Source organism: Hylobates moloch, unplaced genomic scaffold (assembly GCF_009828535.3).
Source record: "Hylobates moloch isolate HMO894 unplaced genomic scaffold, HMol_V3 SCAFFOLD_14, whole genome shotgun sequence".
Taxonomy (NCBI): Eukaryota; Metazoa; Chordata; class Mammalia; order Primates; family Hylobatidae; genus Hylobates; species Hylobates moloch.
Genome location: NW_026652289.1, coordinates 70,998,033 through 71,005,909, shown reverse-complemented (window position 1 = coordinate 71,005,909; position 7,877 = coordinate 70,998,033).

Sequence of the window (7,877 nt, the reverse complement as noted above, 5' to 3'; positions counted from 1 at the left end):
TACAAGTATGTTCAAGGCATTGATATTTATAATAGCCAAATACTAGAAACTACCTAAACATCCATGCATAAGGTATTAGGTAGATAAATTATGGGACATGCACTCAATAAAATACATAAAGGTGAAAAAGAATGAAGTAGCTCTATATAAATGGATGTGGAACAATCTCCAAGCTTGATTTGTTTGTTTATTTGTTTTGAGACAGGGTCTTGCTCTGTCACCCAGGCTGGAGTGCAGTGGTACAATCATGGCTCACTGCAGCCTCAACCCCTGGGCTCAAGTGATCCTCCCACTTCAGCCTCCAGAGTAGCTGGGACTACAGGCATGTGCCACTACATCTGGCTAATTTTTTATTTTTTATAGAGATGGGGTCCCACTATGTTTCCCAGGCTGGTCTTGAACTCCGGTGCTCAAGTGATCCCCTAGCCTTGGCCTCCCAAAGTGTTGGGATTACAGGCATGAGCCACCGCGCCCAGCCCAAGCTGTATTGTTAAGTGGAATAAGCGAGGTAGAGAACAGTGTGAATAGTATACTATCTTTGTGTAAAGGGTATATGTGCGTGGGGAGAATATATATGAATTTGCTTGTGTTTATATAGACTATTTCTAGAAAATTATTGCTTCTAGATAGACACTCAGTGCCTAGGGACAAGGTTTTTTTCTATATACCCTCTGTATGTTTGTGCTATGAACATGTATTTATGTGTTAATACTTTTAAAGCAACAAAAACTTTCAGGGGAAAGTCTTTGGCTGAAAGAACTATTTTCACCACAGAGAGCCCCTTACCTGGGAGGGGAATGGGGAGGTTGTGGGCTGGTCTCCCTTTGGGGAATGTGTTCTCCTTCTGGTTCTAGCAAAGAGAATCTTCTCTTTCCTGGTACAGTTCCCATGAGAGCTTCACAGAGATCCAGTCTCTGGCAGTATTTCAGTCGGGGCACTTTTTGAGGAGCCCATGATGAGACAGATGCTGCTGCATTTGGGTTGGGCTGGGGAAAAGCGAGTGGGAGATGTAAGGAGGATGGAGGGAGGGGGTGACCAGAAAGGTCTGTCCCACGGCACCCACGCCTTTCTACTCTCCAGTCTCTGGCAGAAAAACAACCCCTCAGCGTGGACTCAAGGGGTGTGGACTCAAGAAGGATCTGTTTATTTATGAAACAAATACCTACAGAGCACTGTCATGCACCAGGAACTGTGTTAGGTACTGGCAGGTACCGTCAGGAACTGTTAGGTACTGGCAGGTACCGTCAGGAACTGTTAGGTACTGGTAGGTACCGTCAGGAACTGTTAGGAACCGTGTTAGGTACTGGTAATACAGCAGTAGACAGACGCGTCCCTGCCACCAAGGAGCTTCTATTCCAGCAGGGGGAGACAAACAATACTAAGTGAGTACACCATTACCTATTTCTCTGTCAAGTGTGCCAAATGCTGTAAAAGAGAAGTTTGAGTGCTCTCGGACCCAGGTGTGGAAGGTCAGGGTAGCCTTCTCTCAGAAGGTGATATTTAAGCTGAGAAACTGGGAGGACAAATAATAGTGTGTCCGGAATTGGTGGGTTCTTGGTCTCACTGACTTCAAGAATGAAGCCGCGGACCCTCGCAGTGAGTGTTACAGTTCCTAAAGGGCGCGCATCCGGAGTTTGTTCCTTCCGATGTTCCGATGTGTTTGGAGTTTCTTCCTTCTGGTGGGTTCGTGGTCTCGCTGGCTCAGGAGTGAAACTGCAGACCTTCGCGGTGTTACAGCTCTTAAGGTGGCGCGTCTGGAGCTGTTCGTTCCTCCCGGTGGGTTCGTGGTCTCGCTGGCTTCAGCAGCGAAGCTGCACACCTTTGCAGTGAGTGTTACAGCTCATAAACGCAGTGGGGAACCCAAACAGTGAGCAGTAGCAAAATTTACTGCAAAGGGCGAAAGAACAAAGCTTCCACAACCCGAAGGTGTTGCCACCGCTGGCTCGGGCAGCCTGCTTTTATTTCCTTATCTGGCCCCACCCTCATCCTGCTGATTGGTCCATTTTACAGAGAGCCGATTGGTCTGTTTTGACAGGGTGCTGATTGGTGCCTTTACAATCCCTGAGCTAGACAAAAGTTCTCCACGTCCCCACTAGATTAGCTAGATACAGTGTTGATTGGTGTGTTTACAAACTCTGAGCTAGACATAAAGGTTCTCCAAGTCCCCACCAGACTCAGGAGCGCAGCTGGCTTCACCCAGCGGATCCCGCACCGGGGCCGCAGGTGGGGCTGCCTGCCTGTCCCGGGCTGTACGCCTGCACTCCTCAGCCGTTGGGCGGTCGATGGGACCAGGCGTCGTGGAGCAGGGGGCGGCGCTCCTGAGTCTAGTGGGCCGGCACTGCTGCGGGACCCGGCGCACCCTCCGCAGCTGCTGGCCCGGGTGCTAAGCCCCTCACTGCCCGGGCCGGCAGGGCCGGTCGGCCGCTCCGAGTGCGGGGCCCGCCAAACCCACGCCCACCCGGAACTCTAGCTGGCCCACAAGCGCCGCGCGCAGCCCCGGTTACCGCCCGTGCCTCTCCGTCCACACCGCCCCTCAAGCTGAGGGAGCCGGCTCCGGCCTCGACCAGCCCAGAGAAGGGTTCCCACGGTGCAGCGGCGGGCTGAAGGGCTCCTCAAGCGCGGCCAGAATGGGCGCCGAGGCCAAGGAGGCACCGAGAGCGAGCGAGGGCTGCCAGCAAGCTGTCACCTCTCAATAGGACAAGGGTTGGCGCGAGAGGAGAGAAAACGGCACGTGCACAGGCTTTAAGGTAGGAAGCAACTGAAAGCAGGTCAGTGGGCCTGCATCACAGAGAGGGATGGGGAGAGGTAAGGCAAGGGCTAAATCTTGCAGAGTTGAGCTGAGAATTTTGGATTTTATTCTCAGAACAGTGAGAAGTCATTGAAATGATATTTGAAGCAAGGGAGTAACACAATCAGATTTGCATTTTTTAAATACTGGCTAATATGGGGGAAATGATTTAGAGGGGGCAAAAAGGGAAGAGAGATGACCAATAAGAGACTAGAGTAATGCCTCAGGTGAAAGATGATGGTGGTCTACTCCGGGGCGTGTTAGTGAAGATAGACATAGGCCGGTCACGGTGGCTCACGCCTGTAATCCCAGCACTTTGGGAGGCCAAGACAGGCGGATCACCTGAGGTCAGGAGTTTGAGACCAGCCTGGCCAACATGGCGAAACCCCGTCTCTACTAAAAATACAAAAATTAGCTGGGCGTGGTGGCGGGCGCCTGTAATCGCAGCTACTCCGGAGACCGAGGCAGGAGAATCGCTTGAACCTAGAAGGTGGAGGTTGCAGTGAGCCAAGATCACGCCACTGCACTCCAGCCTGGGCCACAGAACAAAACAACATCTCAAAAAAAAAAAAAAAAAAAAAAAAGATAGACATGGACAGATTTGACGGAGATGTAGGAGGTTAAATGGATATGACGTGCTAATGGACAGGATATCAGGATGGAGGGCAGAGAGGAAGATACGCAACATGACTCCCAGGTGCAAATAAGTTAATTATGCTGGCACATTGCTTTACAAAGCACTTTCATGTACATTATCTTGTATGATCTGAACCTCAATCTTATAAACTGCATTAAGGGATCATGATTCCAATTTTACTGAGGAGAAAATACGTTCGGAGAGTTAACATTTATTTTAGCGAATGTAAGATCAGTTAATATACTGCCTCATTCCAGAAAGAATTTAAGACTAACAGTGAAATATGGTATTGCAGAAGAGCACATTAAAATGATGCAAATGATGAAAGAATAAAGATGGAGCCCAAACAGAGCCAAGGAGGAGGCTAAAAATGCATACTATAGCCTACCTATCCACATGCGTCCCACACACGAGAAACTTACCTCTAAGCTCCAGAAGGGAGGGTTTCCCAATATCTCACAGCTTATGGTAAAGCCTAGACTCAAACTAAGGTCTTCCAACTCATACCCCACACATTTGATTTCACATTAGCCTTAATCCAAGCCACTGCTGAGAAGGTCTCTCTATTCAACCTTCTTTAAATCTTTCAAGAATTTCTGTATCTAAATACAGCAGACTAGCTTGTTACCATCCTCTCTGTTGGGAACAATCAGAAAAGTTGAATGAAATATTTTAAATATCTCTTTGAAGGCATCAAGGCAGTGAGGACTTCAGGAATCAAGATCTTGGGGAGAAGAAGAGCAGAGAGGGAACTTGAAACTGGCTGCCACTCTTCCATCTGGGGCATTTGCCCATTCATAATTGGCAGATAAGAGCCTGAGAATCTGGCAGTCTAGCAGGGTTTGAGTTTGAGGGTCATTAAGGATGAGGGGCCCCAATAAACACTCCAGGCTTCCTGAAGGGCTATGCCCCGGGAGTTGAGGTAAGTAGGAAATAGACTAATCCTTATAAAAGGCTGAAGTTGGCTGGGCGAGGTGGCTCACACCTGTAATCCCAGTACTTTGGGAGGCTGAGGTGGGTAGATCACCTGAGGTTGGGAATTCGAGACCACCCTAACCAACATGGGGAAACCCTGTCTCTACTAAAAACAGCAACAACAGCAGCAAACAAAATTAGCCGGGCGTGGTGGCGAGCGCCTGTAATCCCAGCTACTTGGGAGGCTGAGGCAGGAGAATGGCTTGAACCCGGGAGGCAGAGGTTGCAGTGAGCTGGAGATCCTGCCATTGCACTCCAGCCTGGGCAGCAAGAGCGAAACTCTGCTAAAAAAAAAAAAAAACAAACAAACAAACAAAAAAAAAATGCTGAAGCCTGATTTTAAATAAATCTCCATTATGGCACTCTCCCACTATCCTAACTTCCTACCAGAAAGAACATTCTCTGGAGGATATTAGCATTATCCAGAGCCTGACATTATCTATGTTCACAGAGTTCTTTCTCACATTCCCAGAGATTCATTCAGCATCCCAGCTCAGACCTTCTGCTAACACTTGCTGTGCCAGGCACGTGGCCTGCCTCCCCTCAGGAAGCTCCGGGCTCGTGGAGTCTGAAGCCAAGCCCATCCTCTGGGGTTGGAGGAAAGCTGGGTATATCTGAGATCAGCACTCTGCAATCAAATTCTTTTTGTCTGTACTCCTGAAAAAGCAGCAGCCCCAAAACTGGCACCAAGTGGCTCCTGGATACTGGGAAGTCAGGTCTCAGGGACAAGTAGAGAGGTGGTACCAGCTGCACATTGGTTGGTTGGCTGCTGGTCAGTGGGCACGTGGTGAGGAAGAAAAACTGAACAGTGGGCCTTGGAGGGCCAGGGACTAAAGGAGGAGTGAGCTCTGGGAAACAGTGTAGCTCTTGTTGCTGCCTGCCCTTTCCACACAGCCAGCTCCCACCTCTCCAGTTATTCACCAGGTTGGGATGAATGAGAGCTTCTGACACTTCCTTGAACTTCAGGCTAACTTATGACAGTAACAAAGATGCCTTTAGGACCCAAGGGCAGACCAATGGGAGTACTGGGCAATGTGACATGGGGGGACTTTGGAATCAGACAGACTTTGCCGTGTGGTCTTAAACAAATTACCCAATTTCTCTGAACTAGATAAAGTCCTTTTATCTCATGATTGTCCTTTGAATGCAAGCAAAGCCAAAACTAGTGTTGGTCAACTTAAAAAAACAAGAGTATGAAGGAGCTCGTAGATTGACGGGGAAAAGGAGAGCCAGGACTAGGAGAAGGATGGACTCCAGGGCAGCTCGAGGGACTAGGCAGCAGGAACAGAGGCTCGTCTGTCTCTGGGTCTCTGCTGCCAAGATGGATGGACTCCAAGTTTCTCCCTTCTCTAACCCACTTCACTCTGCAGTCAAAGTGTCTGATTGTCCCAGGAGAAGTGTCTGATTGTCCCAGCGTAACTCACGTGCCCACCTCTTGGCCATGGGCGGGCAGGGCTTCTTCACTGGCAGCTCCACCAAGGCTACACACAATAAGGAAAAAGAAATTTCTTCAAAAACCCTTTTTGCCTGGAGCTGAGCTGAGCGTTGTCAGAAGAAAATTATACTGAGTTCCACTGGGGTTGGAGGATGAGGGGTTGTGAAGTTGTCCATTGGGAATGGGTTGGGGAGAACCTTATTTGCCCTGTTTACTGGTCTATTCCCTACACCTAGAACACTCAGCACATTAGGAACTAAAAAAATGTTAAATGAGTGGATGAAAGACAACCTTTGCATTTAAGGAAGGCCTTTGCGCTCAAAGAAGTGACTCTGATGGGAATTGCAAGCTCCTATGGCAGACAAGGGTGGAGAACTATTTGTCCTTTAAGTGCTTCTTAAATCACATGAAGTCTGCTCAGCTCTGCAAAGTGGAATCAGCTCTGAGCACTGACACTGCAGGAAGTGACTGTGATCCAAGAGTTAGAGGAGGCAGACACCTGAAGATGATTGTGACCCAAATTCCTTAGACTGCAGCCTGAAACTTCACCCCCTGGCTCTTGCGTCATTTCTTTCCTGCTTCTTGCTCCCTCCCACTCTGACCTCTGGCCATCTGAATGACTTGCAGTTCCTGGCTGCTTTATTCCACTTCCTCTCCTTCCAATTCCTAGTCTTTGACCAACCACTAGCTTTTAGGGCTCCACTTAAATACCAGTTCCTCCAGGAAGCCTTCCTTGAACCAATATCCCAAGGCTGGACTAGTTGGCCCTCCTTGTGCTCCCACAACACCCTGGGTTTACCCCAATGGTGGATCTCACCACTCTGTGTTATAACCTCCTGTTTATTTTTCATTCTCCTTATCCTTAGTCTTGAGCTCCTTGAGTGCTGGCCCTGGTCCTTCTTGTGTCCTCAGGGCCTATCTGGCTCAGAGCCTGGCCCCTAGTAGAAATTCAGTAAATTTTTGTTGAATGAAAGAATTAATGAATGTGGTGTTAAAATCAGGACTCATTAAAGAGTCCTAGGGCGCAGTTCCTGAAATCTTCCATGTGCTTCAGAGGTCATTGTATCTGTAAGATGTTTCTCTCTCTGGTGTTTTCCTTAAACTATTTCTCATGATTGTCAGGTAATAATTATAAGATGAAATAATTTTAAGTTACTTCGAGCTCCCTGCCAGTAGCTCGTAGTTCTCAGCCCGCTCTCTCACAGGACTATTCCCTACTTTCCCTAATTCTTACCACATGCCCTTCTATCCCTCTGATTAACCACACATGCCCTTTGGTTTATACATACTGGAAGTCTTCATCTTCTTTATTTACTGTGTGTGTATTTAATAGGACAGCTGTCTCAGTCATGTAGTCAGTACTGAGAGAGCAAGTGCATCATGCCTTTCTTTGTGCAGAACTTTGTGCAGTGCCACAAGAGGAGATAATGATCAGAATTGTTTTGTGTTCAGTAGGACCCAGAAAGGGTGGAGTTTGCATGACCATAAACACAGGCTGCAACTAATAGAAAACTTTGAGAGTATTCCATTCTCCACTCAAAGTCTACCTCATTGTGTTATTCAGCCAGCTTTATCTCCCCAGCCAACCCAAGGCCATCCAGGACCACAGTGCATCGGTGAGTTTTGAGTGAATAGGCTGGTACTGTTAGGACTGAGGGACCTTTTGGATGTGATATGGGAAAGGATTCAAAGGAAGGCCAAGGGTGAAAGGTCTCCCAAACTTTTTTTTCCCCCCCAAGACACAAAGATGGTAGGTAGTATGTAGAAACACCTGTGAGTTTTTGTTTTTTCTAGCTGGATCATGGCTGATACACCACCTGTGAGTATCTCACTTATTTGTTGACGTGTTCATTGTCTATCTCCCCTGCCTCCACTAGAAATGTAAGCTCCATAGGGCAGGGACTTTGCTTTGTTTACTTTGTACCCCTACACTCAGAACCACTTCTGGCATATGCTAGGCACTCAATAAATACTTTTTTGAATGAATGAATAGGAGACTGCAGCATCCAAGGAACAGATAGGAAAGTGATGACTATATGAGG